This window comes from Bos mutus, unplaced genomic scaffold, assembly GCF_027580195.1.
Source record: "Bos mutus isolate GX-2022 unplaced genomic scaffold, NWIPB_WYAK_1.1 CTG406, whole genome shotgun sequence".
Classification (NCBI taxonomy): Eukaryota; Metazoa; Chordata; class Mammalia; order Artiodactyla; family Bovidae; genus Bos; species Bos mutus.
Window position 1 is genome coordinate 93,838 of NW_027219892.1, and position 18,116 is coordinate 111,953.

Below are 18,116 nucleotides of genomic sequence, written 5' to 3' on the forward strand. Positions count from 1 at the left end.
TGAGCTCCTTCCCTGGGAGCCACACCCCACATCTCAGTGTCAAGTCACCACAACCCTGAACCCTATATGGGAGCACCTGTGCTTCACTTGTACATATTCATTTTAGGCTTCAAGTAGCAGAACGTGCCCTTGGGTACCTGCTTCTTTGCTGTATGCTGTTTTAGCTTATGAAAGGCTTCCTAGGAATGCTCTGCTTTCAGACAGTGGGAAAACTTGGACTAGGCACTGGGGGTGCCATCTGCCCTTTACATCCTCCACACCCCCAACCCTCAGTCAGGTCACCATCCTATTTCTAGACACTCTATGAAGTATCCTGTCTTTCACTCCTGTGTTAATTGCCCCCAGTTTCACAAGCATGCCTTTATGCAGTGCGCTGCTGCTGCTAAGTCACTTCCGTCATTTCCGACTCTGTGTGGTAAAACTCAAAAGGACCCAGTATTAATAGTTTGTCTTAGGGCGCCCTCTAGCAGTGACCATCTAGTTAGCTTTCACTTCCTACTAATCTTATGAACTGCGCTCTATAAAAATTAGGCTTTAGAAACAAATAAACGAACTAAATTTACTTTCTGTGATTCTGTGTTTTGACTTACTTGTCTAGTTTACCTTCCAATGACTTTCTAACTTCTAGTTCTACTAGGTAGAGTTGCTGATATTTTTCCAACTCTGCTGTATGAGAATCTTCTTGCAAAGTTTTCACCTTGGAGAGTTCAGATTCCAAGTCTTTAATTCTGAGTTCCATTTGACTTCTTATGGAACCATTATTCTCTTGTAACTGCTCTAAGTTCTCCCGAGAGCTGCTTGTTTCTAAGGCAAATTTAAAAAGATAACATTTTAAAAATAATCATTAACCTGGAAAATTATATTTTCTCCCTTTAGTTTTGAGTCAGTGATTCAGAAAGCAATTTTAAAGGTTAAAAAAAAAAAGAGCAGAGGAGGAGCTAAGATGGCGGAGGAGTAGGATGGGGAGAACACTTTCTCCCCCACAAATTCATCAAAAGAACATTTAAACGCTGAGTAAATTCCACAAAACAACTTCTGAAAGCCGGCAGAGGACATCGGGCACCCAGAAAAGCAACCCAAGTCTTCGAAAGGAGGTAGGGAAAAATATAAAAGACAAAAAAAGGGACAAAAGAGGGAGGGACGGAGTTCCGTCCCGGGAAGGGAGTCTTAAAAAGAGAAAAGTTTCCAAACACCAGGAAACCTTCTCACTGCCGAATCTGCGCCGAGCCTTGGAAGCACTGAGGGCAACATAAGAGGGAGGAAAAATAAATAATTAAAACCCGCACATTGCGAGCCCTACGGTAACTCCCCCAGTGGAGAAGCAGCGCAGACGCCTGCATACGCCATTAGCAAGCGGGGGCTGGGCAGGGAGGCGCGGCGCGGGCTGCATCGCAAGGATCTGGCCTGAATACCCCGAGCACTATCTGAGTGAAATAATTTGGGCTAACAAACCAGACTGTGGGATATCTACCACGCGAAAAGCCAGCCCTAACCTCTGACACCGCCAGGCCCGCGCATGGAATAAAGGACTGAACAGAGATAGCCGGAGGCAGACCATCCCCCTCCGGTGATAGGCAGCCAGAGCCGGAAGGGGACAATCGCAGCCCCAGAGAGACATTATCTATAAAACTGTAAGCAGGCTTCTTTGCTAACTAAAACTTCTTGGGGGTCTGGATGGTCAACATCTGCCTGAGAAGGTTTGCCGGTACACAACTAGATAACCGAGCAGCGGGGAGGTGATAAGTCGCAGCAATCGCGCGCACAAAACACCTCATCACCTGAGCTGCTCGGATCTGGGAAGGGCACAAAACGCAGGCCCAAATGAGAGTCTGCGCCACTGAGGACTACCCGAGTGCCTGAACCTGAGCGGCTTGGACCTGGGAAGGGCAGGCAGCCCAGGGTGGGCCGCGGATGGTTCGCGGAGGAGCAACCTAGAGCCTGAGCATCGTGGGCAGAGAGGCTACACGCGCCGTGAACTGGGGGCAGACCCAGTGTGACTGAGGCACTGCGAGCCCACGCCAGTGTTATTTGTTTGCAGCATCCCTCCCTACCTCCCCTCAGTGCGACTGAACAAGTGAGCCTATAAAAAAAAAAAAAATTTAAGTCCTCTATTATTCCTTTAATTTCCACTTTTATAACCGATTACTTTGCAAAAAAAAGAAGACCCTATTTTTTTTTAAAGCAAACTTCATATATATATATTTTTAAATAATTTTTGACCTTTTTTTTCCCTTCTTTTTCTTTAACATTGTATTTTTGAAATTCCAAACTCTGCTCTAGATTTTTAATTTTAGCTTTTTAGTATTTGTTATCAATTTTGTACCTATAGTTTTGTTTTTATATAATTTCTGTGACCCTTTTTTATTTTTTCTTTTTCTCTGTTTCTTTCTCTTCTTCTTTTAAATAACATTGTATATCTGAAATTCCAAACTCTACTCTAGATTTTTAACTTTTGCTTTTTGGTATTAGTTATCAATTTTGTACTTATATTTTCTTTATAATTTTTGCGACCTTGTTTGTTTTTGTTTGTTCATTTTTTCTCTCTTTCTTTTCCTTCTTCTTTTCTTTAACATCGTATTTTTGAAATTCCAAACTCTACTCTAGATTTTAAATTTTTGCTTTTATGTATTTGTTACCAATTTTGTACCTTTAAGAACCCAATCTTCAGTACCCATTTTTCACTAGGGAGCGAGATTACTGGCTTAACTGCTCTCTCTCTCTTTGGACTCTCCTTTTTCTCCACTAGGTCACCTGTGTCTCCTCCCTAACCCCTCTATACTCTACCCAACTCTGTGAATTTCTGTGTGTTCCAGACGGTGGAGAACACTTAGGGAACTGATTACTGGCTGGATCTGTCTCCCTCCTTTTCATTCCCCCCATTTATCCTCCTGGCCACCTATGCCACCTTCTTCCTTCTTCTCTTCTCTGTATAACTCTGTGAACAACTCTGAGCAGTCCAGTTGTGGAGTGCACATAAGGAAGAGATTACTGAATAGCCCACTCTCTCCTCTATTGACTCCACCTCATCTCATTCGGGTCACCTCTAACTCCCTCCTCACTCTTCTCTTCTCCATATAATGCTGTAAACCTCTCTGGGCGAAACAAGTTTCAGGGCAAGACATACCAAGCAAATTCTCCAGCAGCAAGGAACACAGCCCTGAGCTCCAAGATACAGGCAGCCCAAAGTCACCCCAAAACCATAGATATCCCGTAACTCATTACTGGACATTTCATTGCACTCCAGAGAGAAGTAATACAGCCCCACTCACCAGAACACCGACACAAGCTTCCCTAACCAAGGAACCTTGACAAGCCACCTGTACAAACCCACACAGAGCGAGGAAATGCCACAATAAACAGAACTCCACAAACTGCCAGAATACAGAAAGGACACCCCAAACTCAGCAATTTAAACAAGATGAAGAGATAGAGGGAATACCCAGCAGATAAAGGGACAGGAAAAAAGCCCACCAAACCAAACTAAAGAGGAAGAGATAGGGAATCTACCTGATGAAGAATTCCGAATAATGATAGTGAAATTGATCCAAAATCTTGAAATCAAAATGGAATCACAGATAAATAGCTTGGAGACTAAGATCAAGAAGATGCAACAAAGGTTTAACAAGGACCTAGAAGAAATAAAAGAGAGTCAATATAAAATGAATAATGCAATAAATGAAATTAAAAACACTCTGGAGGCAACAAATAGTAGAATAACAGAGGCAGAGGATAGGATTAGTGAATTAGAAAATAGAATGGTAGAAATAAATGAATCAGAGAGGAAAAAAGAAAAACGAATTAAAAGAAATGAGGACAATCTCAGAGACCTCCAGGACAATATTAAACGCTACAACATTCGAATCATAGGGGTCCCAGAAGAAGAAGACAAAAAGAAAGACCATGGGAAAATACTTGAGGAGATAATAGTTGAAAACTTCCCTAAAATGGGGAAGGAAATAATCACCCAAGTCCAAGAAACACAGAGAGTCCCAAACAGGATAAACCCAAGGCAAAACACCCCAAGACACATATTAATCAAATTAACAAAGATCAAACACAAATAACGAATATTAAAAGCAGCAAGGGAAAAACAACAAATAACACACAAGGGAATTCCCATTAGGATAACAGCTGATCTTTCAATAGAAACTCTTCAAGCCAGGAGGGAATGGCAAGACATACTTAAAGTGATGAAAGAAAATAACCTACAGCCCAGATTATTGTACCCAGCAAGGATCTCATTCAAATATGAAGGAGAAATCAAAAGCTTCTCAGACAAGCAAAAGTTGAGAGAATTCAGCACCACCAGACCAGCTCTCCAACAAATACTAAAGGATATTCTCTAGACAGGAAACACAAAAACAGTGTATAAACTCGAACCCAAAACAATAAAGTAAATGGCAACAGGATCATACTTATCAGTAATTACCTTAAATGTAAATGGGTTGAACGCCCCAACCAAAAGACAAAGACTGGCTGAATGGATACAAAAACAAGACCCCTACATATGTTGTCTACAAGAGACCCACCTCAAAACAGGGGACACATACAGACTGAAAGTGAAGGGCTGGAAAAAGATTTTCCATGCAAATAGGGACCAAAAGAAAGCAGGAGTAGCAATACTCATATCAGATAAAATAGACTTTAAAACAAAGGCTGTTGAAAGAGACAAAGATGGTCACTACCTAATGATCAAAGGATCAATCCAAGAAGAAGATATAACAATTATAAATATATATGCACCCAACACGGGAGCGCCGCAATATGTAAGACAAATGCTAACAAGTATGAAAGGAAAAATTAACAATAACACAATAATAGTGGGAGACTTTAATAGCCCACTCACACCTATGGATAGGTCAACTAAACAGAAAGTTAACAAAGAAACACAAACGTTAAATGATGCAATAGACCAGTTAGACCTAATTGATATCTATAGGACATTTCATCCCAAAACAATGAATTACACCTTTTGCTCAAGTGCACATGGAACCTTCTCCAGGATAGATCACATCCTGGGCCATAAATCTAGCCTTGGTAAATTCAAAAAAATAGAAATCATTCCAAGCATCTTTTCTGACCACAATGCAGTAAGATTAGATCTCAATTACAGGAGAAAAACTATTAAAAATTCCAACATATGAAGGCTGAACAACACCCTGCTGAATAACCAACAAATCACAGAAGAAATCAAAAAAGAAATCAAAATTTGCATAGAAACTAATGAAAATGAAAACACAACAACTCAAAACCCGTGGGACACTTATGTAAAGTTTAAAAATAAAATAAAATTAGAAAAAAAAAAAATAAAAATAAATAAATAAACAATAAAAGCAGTCCTAAGGGGAAAGTTCATAGCAATACAGGCATACCTCAAGAAACAAGAAAAAGTCAAATAAATAACCTAACCCTACACTTAAAGCAACTAGAAAAGGAAGAAATGAAGAACCCCAGGGTTAGTAGAAGGAAAGAAATCTTAAAAATTAGGGCAGAAATAAATGCAAAAGAAACAAAAGAGACCATAGCAAAAATCAACAAAGCCAAAAGCTGGTTCTTTGAAAGGATAAATAAAATTGACAAACCATTAGCCAGACTCATCAAGAAACAAAGGGAGAAAAATCAAATCAATAAAATTAGAAATGAAAATGGAGAGATCACAATAGACAACACAGAAATACAAAGGATCATAAGAGACTACTATCAACAATTACATGCCAATAAAATGGACAACGTGGAAGAAATGGACAAATTCTTAGAAAAGTACAACTTTCCAAAACTGGACCAGGAAGAAATAGAAAATCTTAACAGACCCATCACAAGCACGGAAATTGAAACAGTAATCAAAAATCTTCCAGCAAACAAAAGCCCAGGTCCAGACGGCTTCACAGCTGAATTCTACCAAAAATTTAGAGAAGAGTTAACACCTATCCTGCTCAAACTCTTCCAGAAAATTGCAGAGGAAGGTAAACTTCCAAACTCATTCTATGAGGCCACCATCATCCTAATACCAAAACCTGACAAAGATCCCACAAAAAAAGAAAACTACAGGCCAATATCACTGATGAACATAGATGCAAAAATCCTTAACAAAATTCTAGCAATCAGAATCCAACAACACATTAAAAAGATCATACACCATGACCAAGTGGGCTTTATCCCAGGGATGCAAGGATTCTTCAATATCTGCAAATCAATCAATGTTATACACCACATTAACAAATTGAAAAACAAAAACCATATGATTATCTCAATAGATGCAGAGAAAGCCTTTGACAAAATTCAACATCCATTTATGATAAGAACTCTCCAGAAAGCAGGAATAGAAGGAACATACCTCAACATAATAAAAGCTATATATGACAAACCCACAGCAAACATTATCCTCAATGGTGAAAAATTGAAAGCATTTCCTCTAAAGTCAGGAACAAGACAAGGGTGCCCACTTTCACCATTACTATTCAACATAGTTTTGGAAGTTTTGGCCACAGCAATCAAAGCAGAAAAAGAAATAAAAGGAATCCAAATTGGAAAAGAAGAAGTAAAACTCTCACTGTTTGCAGATGACATGATCCTTTACATAGAAAACCCGAAAGACTCCACCAGAAAATTACTAGAAATAATCAACGATTATAGTAAAGTCGCAGGATATAAAATCAACACACAAAAATCCCTTGCATTCCTATACACTAATAATGAGAAAACTGAAAGAGAAATTAAGGAAACAATTCCATTCACCATTGCAACAGAAAGAATAAAATACTTAGGAATATATCTACCTAAAGAAACTAAAGACCTATATATAGAAAACTATAAAACACTGGTGAAAGAAATCAAAAAGGACACTAATAGATGGAGAAATATACCATGTTCATGGATTGGAAGAATAAATATAGTGAAAATGAGTATACTACCCAAAGCAATTTATAGATTCAATGCAATCCCTATCAAGCTACCAACGGTATTCTTCACAGAGCTAGAACAAATAATTTCACAATTTGTATGGAAATACAAAAAAACCCCGAATAGCCAAAGCTATCTTGAGAAAGAAGAATGGAACTGGAGGAATCAACCTACCTGACTTTAGGCTCTATTACAAAGCCACAGTTATCAAGACAGTATGGTACTGGCACAAAGACAGAAATATAGATCAATGGAACAAAATAGAAAGCCCAGAGATAAATCTACGCACCTATGGACACCTTATCTTTGACAAAGGAGGCAAGAACATACAATGGATTAAAGACAGTCTCTTTAACAAGTGGTGCTGGGAAAACTGGTCAACCACTTGTAAAAGAATGAAACTAGAACACTTTCTAACACCTTACACAAAAATAAACTCAAAATGGATTAACGATCTAAATGTAAGACCAGAAACTATAAAAATCCTAGAGGAGAACATAGGCAAAACACTCTCTGACATACATAACAGCAGGATCCCCTATGACCCACCTTACAGAATATTGGAAATAAAAGCAAAAATAAACAAATGGGACCTAATTAAACTTAAAAGCTTCTGCACATCAAAGGAAACTATTAGCAAGGTGAAAAGGCAGCCTTCAGAATGGGAGAAAATAATAGCAAATGAAGCAACGGACAAACAACTCATCTCACAAATATACAAGCAACTCCTACAGCTCAACTCCAGAAAAATAAATGACCCAATCAAAAAATGGGCCAAAGAACTAAATAGACATTTCTCCAAAGAAGACATACAGATGGCTAACAAACACATGAAAAGATGCTCAACATCACTCATTATCAGAGAAATGCAAATCAAAACCACTATGAGGTACCATTTCACGCCAGTCAGAATGGCTGCGATCCAAAAGTCTACAAGCAATAAATGCTGGAGAGGGTGTGGAGAAAAGGGAACCCTCTTACACTGTTGGTGGGAATGAAAACTAGTACAGCCACTATGGAGAACAGTGTAGAGATTCCTTAAAAAACTGGAAATAGAACTGCCTTATGATCCAGCAATCCCACTGCTGGGCACACACACTGAGGAAACCAGAAGGGAAAGAGACACGTGTACCCCAATGTTCATTGCAGCACTGTTTATAATAGCCAGGACATGGAAGCAACCTAGATGTCCATCAGCAGATGAATGGATAAGAAAGCTGTGGTACATATACACAATGGAGTATTACTCAGCCATTAAAAAGAATACATTTGAATCAGTTCTAATGAGATGGATGAAACTGGAACCTATTATACAGAGTGAAGTAAGCCAGAAAGAAAAACACCAATACAGTATACTAACGCATATATATGGAATTTAGAAAGATGGTAACAATAACCCTGTGTACGAGACAGCAAAAGAGACACCGATGTATAGATCAGTCTTATGGACTCTGTGGGAGAGGGAGAGGGTGGGGAGATTTGGGAGAATAGCATTGAAACATGTATAATATCATGTATGAAACGAGTCTCCAGTCCAGGTTCGATGCACGGTACTGGATGCTTGGGGCTGGTGCACTGGGACGACCCAGAGGGAGGGGAGGGGAGGGAGGAGGGTTCAGGATGGGGAATGTGGGTATACCCGTGGCAGATTCATTTCGATATTTGGCAAAACTAATACAATATATTAAATTTTAAAAATAAAATAAAATTTTTAAAAAAAGAGCAGAAATTTAAAATAATTATTGTCAATGTGAAGTGAAAAAACGTGAATTATAAAATTAAAGTGGAATTATGCCCGTAGTGGTGCTTATATAATCTGATAATTCAAAGAACAAGAGGATCAACTTAAAATTTTAAAAATTGAACAAGACAACTTAAAAATAATTCAAGAGGATGGTACCAGTTCTAAACCACAATATTTTCTTTTCCTCCTAGTAGTCTTGTTTTATTCCAGTTGGTCTTATAAATGAAAGGATTCTCTAGTGAGAATCATTCTGATAGGTCAATTTGGTGATAACTGTGATGGAAACGGAAATATTTAATGGGAGAAATAAGTGTCCCCTTCCTTACAGAAAACTGCCAAGCCAACTGCTCTAAGGGAAGTAGAGGAAACACATAAGCTGTATAGATCCAAAACATAATTTACAATGAGGTGAATTCGAGCACATGACAGATGAACAAATTAACCTGCAAACATAGGTTGACTGACTTTAATTTCTCTACAAGATCCTGTCTCGCCCTTTCTTCAATCTCCTGTTTATAGTGCTCTACTTGACTGTGTTCTATAATATTCATTTCTATATAACTTCTGAGGTTCACTATTTCTTGCTCCAACTTATTTTTATTCTTCTCTAGTTTTTCACATTTATTTTGCATTCCTTTCATAGATAATAACTCCTTTCAAAGAACTTGATTTTTTTTGCATCCGGATGAAGACATTTTAAAGATGCAGTTTCCAGTTCTGCTGTAAGATTATCAATCTGCAAGAATAAAACAATACTGTTTGGTAATGAGGCAAGTGGACTGAACACAGCCTAACTCAAACCAGGACCAAATAGATACAATGGTATCTGTATTGTAGAATGTAGGACCAGGGATTACTCAGAGAATCAAGAAAGAAGTTCAAACCACCAAGAGTCACAAAATATATTCTTCACTGTCATAATCTTTGTCACACAACATTTGCCCTTGATATTACACTCTTTTCTATTTATTCTCCATAAAATGACTACAAGTCACCTCTTAATAGAATGTCTCTTACTCCTTCCCCCCATCTTAATGCCCCATGTTTTAAAGAATTTTGAGGGATACGGTATTGTTATCTAGGATTGAGTTAATAAACGATTCCCAAAAGAAGATTGTGAAAATAAGACTCTCATTAATAAATCTTATAAATATGGATTCTAATCCCATAAGTCTTTTTCTGAACTATGAATACTTTTGCTAATTTGAACTGCATTCCAAAGAAAAATAATTCAAAAGGTTAAATAAATCTCATCTCCTAATAGCTTAGTGAGATGATCCATACATTTTTCTGAACAACAACAACAAAAAATGCCTCATTTTTGTAACCATTTGTTACTTTTCACAGAACGGAACATACCAAACAAAACAACAAACAAAATTTGTGGGAATTTCAGTGACACTGAGTTGCAAAGAACTTTCCTTTAGACAGAATGATTACTCGGTAAGTCGAGGTGAGTGGAGGTGGTGGTATTGAAACTGTCTACACATTCTTTGACACTTTTCTCTGAAATTCCCTCCCCTTAAATATGTGCTGGCCTCAGTAACTGATTTCAACTGGACAGAGTCTGAGGAAACTGACTTTTGCTCTGTGGGAAAGCCTACCCTTAGCATCAGTCACTATGCTGCGAAGAAGCCCAGACCACATACTGAGCACCTTGTCAGTGCCCTCACTGACCGACCTCAATTAATGTCCCATCCAAAAGCCAGCTCCAACTGCAAGACATGTGCATGAACTCATCTTCAGATGACTCTGGTCCCCACCTTCACGACATCCCAGCTGATGCTGATTGGAAAAGAAACGTGCTGGCCTCACTCACTGAGCCTTGCCCCAACACAACTTTTTGAACAACGTAAATACTGTTTTGAGGCACTAGGCTTTGACGTGGTTTATTATACAATTTTCTGGCAGTAAATACCTGGCACAGATACTGATATTAAAAATGCCATTAAAAATAACTAAAAGATGTGAGAATGCCTTTCAACATGGAGGTAAGTGAGATCTGAATGGATGCAGAGAAAGAAATGAAAACCCAAAGGGCTTCATGACACTGTAAACTGAATCCTGATGGCCCTTAAAGAGGCTGCTGGTGACAGCTTCTAGGCAAGAGAAGAAAACGACACTGAAACACAGAGGAAAGGAGACTCTTGCTACAAACCAACTAAAGTAACATCAATGAGAGGGATAAGCAAAAAAAAAAAAAAAAAAAAAAAAAGGGAGGGGGGACTATTAAATATAAAGGAACCAGGCTCAATTATATTTGGGTTCAATATCTGTTATCTCTTTTACAGCATCTCCACATGTCCAGTGGTCACATGATGCTAAAAGAGAGAAACAGCTTCTGGGCTAAGATCAAATCTAGGGTGCTGTCAGAAAAACACGGTTTCAAGGTGAAGCCTGTAGACTGTAAAACCCTTCATTAAGACCCTAGAAAGACTTAAGGTAGTGCCTCAAATATCTTTAAAGATCTTAAGTGCATAAGAATTTTAAAGGCATCATCCTACAAAGCTTCACAAGAAGTCCAAGGTGCAGAGCTTCTCTCAAAAAATATTTTGAGATTTTTTTGAGATATTTGAGGATACCAAATATTTTGGTATCCTCTCCAATGACGTGAACCCCAATCCAATTCACAGGACACTAAAAACTTTAAAGAGAAACTTCGCAGCAAAAAAAAAAAACAAAAACAAAAACAAAAAAACAGTGCTTGGCCTAACAGAGACCAAGACATACAAATGAGAATAGGCCTTTGGTATTTTCTTAGAAGTTCAACAAAGAGGAAGCTGGCTTAAGAAAAATGACTCAGCTACAGACAGAGGTCATTTCCTATGAAAAGCACAGCACACAGAGCTCAGAGGGTAGAGCAAAAATGAAGCACTCTTATGGGCAGGACCAAGTCCTCATCAAAGGGCTGGCAGCACCAAACTGGACCTCAGAGCTGCTATAGAATACGGTGCCTCCTGTTTCCCATTTCTGGTCGGGAAAGCCTAGTCATTCAGCAGAATGGTGGGGGTGTGGGTGGCAGATAACTTGTCCCTTTAGTTCTCAAGTCTTAGTACTGAGAAGGTTGTGCTCACAGGGTCACACTCTAGAAATCACACTCAGAAACCTCATCTGCATGTGCCACCTGTACCTGATGAAGACCATAAGACCTGTAGTGAGCCTGGGCCTGACACTGTTAACAACTGACACTTGTGAGGGAACAGGTAGGGAAAAGGGTATTTTTCATTGGAAGGAATATAAAAAATTGTGGCCAGTGAGTAACTGTGCTAGTTTTTAAATGTACCCATTAGTTTTAAAAACTTTATTCTGTAAAAAATGGTAGAATATAGGCCAAGTATAAGTGACTTGCTCCTATTGAACAGAAGATGATGAAAATGATGCTGTGTGAACTGCAAAGCGAGGTTAGACAAGACAGCAGAGCTTCTGCCTGGCTCTCAACCTGGGAACCAGGCTCCATGTTGTGAGTAAACCCAGGCTGCAAAGAGAGCCTAGGTGTTCAGGGTAGGTGTTTAACTTGTCTGCCTTCACCAAAGTCCAGCCAACCACAGATACCAACTATCAGATATGGGAATGAACACACCTTCACCCGATTCCAGCCCCCAGCCCTCGAGCTGCCCCACCTGAAGCTGAGGGGACGAGAAGCCAGCTGTCCTGGCCACCTTTTCCTAAGTGTAGATTTTGAACGAAACCAATGTTGCTTATTGAAGCCACTAAACTTAAAGCTGATTAGGAAAAAACAGAAAAATAGATTTTTGAAAAAGAGAAAATAAACATAACTTAAATGCAGGTAGAAACTGGTCTCCTATAAACTGGAATATGATAAAAGGTGAGATTTTTAATCACAATGTTGATGAGAAGAAGCATATAACTAGAAGGAAGACTTAAGAACTATTCAGGAAGAAGATTTTTCAGGGTTCCCTTCAATTACAATTTCTTACAAATAGGCAGGTGTGACTCCTTAGAATTTCTGCTCAAGTTTGAAAGCAATGAAGACTAGTAAGCAATGAGACATATGATTTGAACTATAAGAAATAACTAGAAATAGTTTAATTACCAAAATCAGACTTTTGATCTCATCTCAATTTACTAAAATTCTAAAAGAGATGGGTAGCTTTGAGTAGTCACTAATCTAGAACTCAATCTGCATTGTCCTCTCCTCAGAGAGAGGAGAACACCACGAGATGCCACTTCATACTTGCTAGGATGGCTATACTCACAGAGACAGGTAATGACTAGTGTTGACAGGAATGTATAGAAATGGGAACATTTTACGTACTTTGGATAAAAATATAAAATGATGCAGCCATGCTGGAAAACAGTATGGCAGGTCTTCAAAAGGTTAAACAGAGTTGCTGTGTAATACAGCAATTCTGATCAAAACTGTATTCCCAAAAGAAATGAAAAAATATGTTCACACCAAAACTGAGACATAAATGTTCACAGCAACATTACTGACATTGGCCAAAAAGTAGAAACAACCCCAAAGGTCCATAAGATGATGAATGGATAAATAAAATGTGGTACATCCATATAATAAAATATTATTAAGCAATAAAAGCAAGGAAATACTGATACATGTTAGATGTACCTTGAAAATATTATGCTAAATGAAAGAAGGCAGTCACAAAAGATACCATATTGTGTGATTCCACTGACATGAAATGTCTAGAAAAGGGACATGTACACAGTTAGGAAGTGGAGTCATGGTTCCTTCAGGCTGGGAAGATCAGCAAAAAAAAACTGGCACAGGGTGATTTCTTTGGAGGGTGATGAAAATGTTCTAACGTGGTAATGCCTGTATAATTCTTTAAACACAATAAAGTTGCTGAAGTGTACAGTTTAAACGAATGAACTGCATGGTATGTTCATTAGATATCAACAAACCTGTCACCAAAAACAACGGATGCTTTCGGGTCATTAATACTGTGCTGCTTAGCTTCAGATCACCAGCCAGGGTTCAAGACAGAGAGAGTCAAGAGTGTGCCCTTTTTATCTCAAAATGATATAGGGAAAAGCTGTCTTTTTTACTGGTGTCCAACTTAAAAAATTAATAGACAAATCTGTGTTTCACTTCCGAAAGCATGGAATGATTTTTATTTCCCCAAATTAAGTGATTTTGGGGTTCTAAAACTGATTAAAAATTACCTTATGTATTAGCATATTAATTTGAATATCCATTTCAGTTTGCCTGGTTTTTAAATCTCCGTGGAAACTAAGCTCTCCATGTTCATATTCATTTAACTTCCTTCTTGTCATTTTTAAGAGTTTCTTAAATCTGTAGAAATGTATAGAATGAGTAAGTTATTTAAAAGCAGATATTTAATAATTAAACAGATATATGTTCTATCAGATAAAACAAACAAATCTATAAATTATAATCCTTTCTCATTGTTCAAACTTAATATTCCTTGAAAGCATAATAACTAAATTCTAATCTTAGATTGTGAAGAAAAATTTTATCACATTTAAATATACTGTGTGTGATATATGTAATATATGAGTTCGTATAAATAAGTTAACGTCAACTTTTAGCATGCTAGTGTGAAATATTAATTTATATTAAATATTATTATAAACCACAGATCAGTATTCAAAATAAAATTGAAGAGATATTATATATGAATGTTTTCTGAAAAGACACAAGACACATTTATTCCTACTGACCACAACCTCTACAAAAAGAAAAGGAAGTAGATACAAAAAACCAACAAGATTCTTACTCAAAATTGAAAAAAAAAAAAATTGGAGCCTGAGTTAAGCAGGAAATAACCCAGGCTGAGAGTTTTAGAAGAAAGGAAATCAGAAGAGAGAGAGGGGTTACCAGTCTCTTCAAGACTGTTTTAAGAGATGTAGAAATCTTGCCTAGCACATTGTTAACAAAATGCAAAGCAATGTAGAGAAAATTAAAAGAGAAAAATATTAATGAGAATCAGAGAAGAATCCTTTGTATAATCATCCCTTGGCATCCACAGAGGACTGGTTCAATGTTCATCACAGCACTGTTTATAATAGTCAGGACATGGAAGCAACCTAGATGTCCATCAGCAGATGAATGGATAAGAAAGCTGTGGTACATATACACAATGGAGTATTACTCAGCCATTAAAAAGAATACATTTGAATCAGTTCTAATGAGGTAGATGAAACTGGAGCCTATTATACAGAGTGAAGTAAGCCAGAAGGAAAAACATCAATACAGTATACTAACGCATGTATATGGAATTTAGAAAGATGGTAACAATAACCCGGTGTACGAGACAGCAAAAGAGACACTGATGTATAGAACAGTCTTATGGACTCTGTGGGAGAGGGAGAGGGTGGGAAGATTTGGGAGAATGACATTGAAACATGTAAAATATCATGTAAGAAACAAGTTGCCAGTCCAGGTTCGATGCACGATACTGGGTGCTTGGGGCTAGTGCACTGGGATGACCCAGAGGGATGGTATGGGGAGGGAGGAGGGAGGAGGGTTCAGGATGGGGAACGCATGTATACCTGTGGCGGATTCATTTTGATATTTGGCAAAACTAATACAATTATGTAAAGTTTAAAAATAAAATAAAATTAAAAAAAAAAAATCCCCCAACACTCCGTGGATACAAAATCCATGGATGCTCAAGTTTCCCTAAGGACATCTTCCCTATACTTTCAGTCATCCCTAGATCACTTACATTATCTAATACAATGTAAATGCTTTGTAAATAGTTATAAATACAGTGTAAACACTATTGAAATAGTTGCCAGCTTGAGACCAATCCAAGTTTTGCTTTTTGGAACTTTCTCAAATTTTTTTTTCCCTGAATACTTTTGATCTTGGGTTGGCTGAATCTTTAGATGATGAGGGTTAACTGCACTCAGCAAAAAAAAAAAAGAAGAAGAAGAAGAAGAAGCAGTTTTTTTATCTTACTGATCAAAACATGGTCACTAATTTTATTATTCTTTAAGTTACACATATATTCTTGTATGTACATTTTACAACTAAAATTTTGGGGCAAAAAGAAAATATAAGCCAAATTAAGATACTTTTTAATGTTGTTCAACAATAACACAGGTAGGATTTTAGATAATAAATTACTTGAATGATGAAGGGAAGGAACATAATTAAAAGAAGGTAGGATTACCAAAAAGAACAAAGATACTTTGCAGAAGTAAAATTCAGCATAGATGGTGAAGAAGAGAGTGACATTACTATATGCAGAGGCATGGTTGTTACTGTTTTAGAAATCATTACAGATAAGTATAACACTGCTGCACTCAAAAACATTTCAGATTGTGCTGACTTTCCACAGTAAACTTTGAAATAGGATAATGTGTTTAATTATGAAAATGCACATAAAAATGAATTTGTGTCTAAGGTTTTAAATAAAATAAAATTATATTTTATTAGTAGTTGAGATTATCATAAATATTAAAATCTTACCCAGTAATCTCTTTTTCTAACTCACTGTTTTTCTTCTTTTCTTGGTCCAAGCTATTTTCCAGAGATTATTTTAATTCAATGTATTTCTTTAATTGTTCCTTTTCATCCTCGGACTTAGAAAAAAATAATTTAAGAAAATTATTTTTAAACACCTAGAGAGACTTATATACTTTCTTAAAAATATTATTTCTCATGAGTTCACAAGTTAATATGAATTTATAGTAAACACAGTTTTAAACCTGATTGATGCCAATAACAGATTCCAAAATTGATGACTTTTCCTAAACCAACTTAAAATGATTTTTCATTTCATCATTTTTCTGGAATTTAAATTGCCAGCATTTATTTGTTAAAAATAGAGACTTTTACACAGAAAATATTAAATGTTAATGAAAGTTTTTTTAAACACTGCCTATATTTACATTTTACTTTCTAAAGATGCTCTAAAATCATTTTCATCAATGGTTCAAGATATTCCAGGTTTTGTTAAGTCACACCATACTAAAATAATCTTTGAAAAATTCCCATGCAACCCCCAACTCTTAAAAAAAAAAAAAACCCAACAAATGAAAAAATACAGTCGTTCAGAAAAATGGTTCTATACAGACATAGTGTTCATTCTTAATGAAGAGAACAAACCACAATATTTAAAATGATTCATTCTCAGAAATCTCACAGAGAGATCTGGATTACAAAAGAAACTCAAAATTCTCAATCAAATAATTACTCAAATTTCTGGACTCAAATAGATGTTTGTGTACCAATGTTCAAAGCAGCATTATTAACGATAGTCAGAAGGTGGAATTTCATTGACAGATGAATGAATAAACAAAATGTGGTATATATAAAATATTGCTTTTGGACTGTCACAATTTTTAAAATCTTACTATGAAAATCATTAAATTTATGAATTCAGTCGATTTCTTCTATAGAGGAATCAAAGTACTAGTAGCATGCAGTATCAATAAAAATACAACAAGCTAACCAATGAGACTTTTCATATTGTCTAAAATATTCTTATATATTACTAGCAAAAAAATTTAAATCCTTTCTCAGTATGACAGAAATTAAGAGGTTGGCTTACCAATCTTGTACTTAACAGGTTTTTCTGAAGCTGTTCAATTTTATCCACTTGCTTTTTGGCTGTAGTTTGTAACTTGACATTTTCAATTTCAAGCCTAAAATGCAGATTTTAAAATAATTATTCTCACACATGGTTTTTTTTTTTTTAAGATTTTTTTGAGATTCCCCTGGCATCATAAAACGAGCCCTTTCTTTTCCTGCAGGGCCTAGTGAACAATCCCAAGTTCCCTCTCAAAACTCCATAGGAGGTTTGATTGCCTTTAGGTCACTCAAAGGGCTCCAGGAGATACCCGTCGCAACTGGAAAGGAGAACAGAGTGCTTTGCTTCAACTTCAGACAAGGCCTGACTCCATAGGTGAACCTTGAACACAACCCCAAGATCCCTGTCACGACTGGAGAGGAGCACCAGGTTCTGGACACAAGTCTAGATGAGGCCTATGTCCGCTGCAGTGACTTGCGAGGAATCCTGAAGTGCCTGTCACAACTTGAAATGAGACCTGACTTCCCTGAGGCAACACGAGCGGGACTCTGAGGTCCATGTTGCAACTCGAAAGGAACCCCAAACTTCCCGCCAAGCCTCGAGGAAAACCACGGGATTCTTCCCTCTACGTGAGATGAGGCCCTTTCAAACTGCAGCGTCTCAAGAGAAGTGCCACGTTTCCTCTTGGAACTCAAAATGGTACTCGACAGCCTTTATACAACTCAAGAAGTTCCCCGATATACCCGTCCCCACTCGAGAGGAACACCGAGTTTCCCGGCACACCTCAATCTCAGCCCCTTTGCCCTTCCTCACCTCGACATAAGGGTCGATTCCCCTGATTTGGTTGGAAAGGAATCCTGATGTGCCCATCGTACCTTAAGAGGAGGCCGGTCTCGCATTGAAACTCGACAGGAAGCATCGTGGGTCATGCCACAATTCCAAAGAAACCAATTTCCCCATCCACTCGAGATAAGGCCTGATGCCCCTGC

At 37.5% G+C, this 18,116-nt stretch overlaps 1 long non-coding RNA gene across 1 annotated transcript; it reads right to left on the reverse strand.

The window, feature by feature from the left end:
* Nucleotides 1–595: 595 nt before the first annotated feature.
* On the reverse strand, nt 596–16,178 carry LOC138983908 (uncharacterized). Its single transcript, XR_011463508.1, has 3 exons — nt 16,065–16,178; nt 13,790–13,919; nt 596–804 (listed from the first exon to the last, which is right to left on the reverse strand). It is a non-coding gene; the product is annotated as an uncharacterized lncRNA (long non-coding RNA).
* Nucleotides 16,179–18,116: the final 1,938 nt, after the last annotated feature.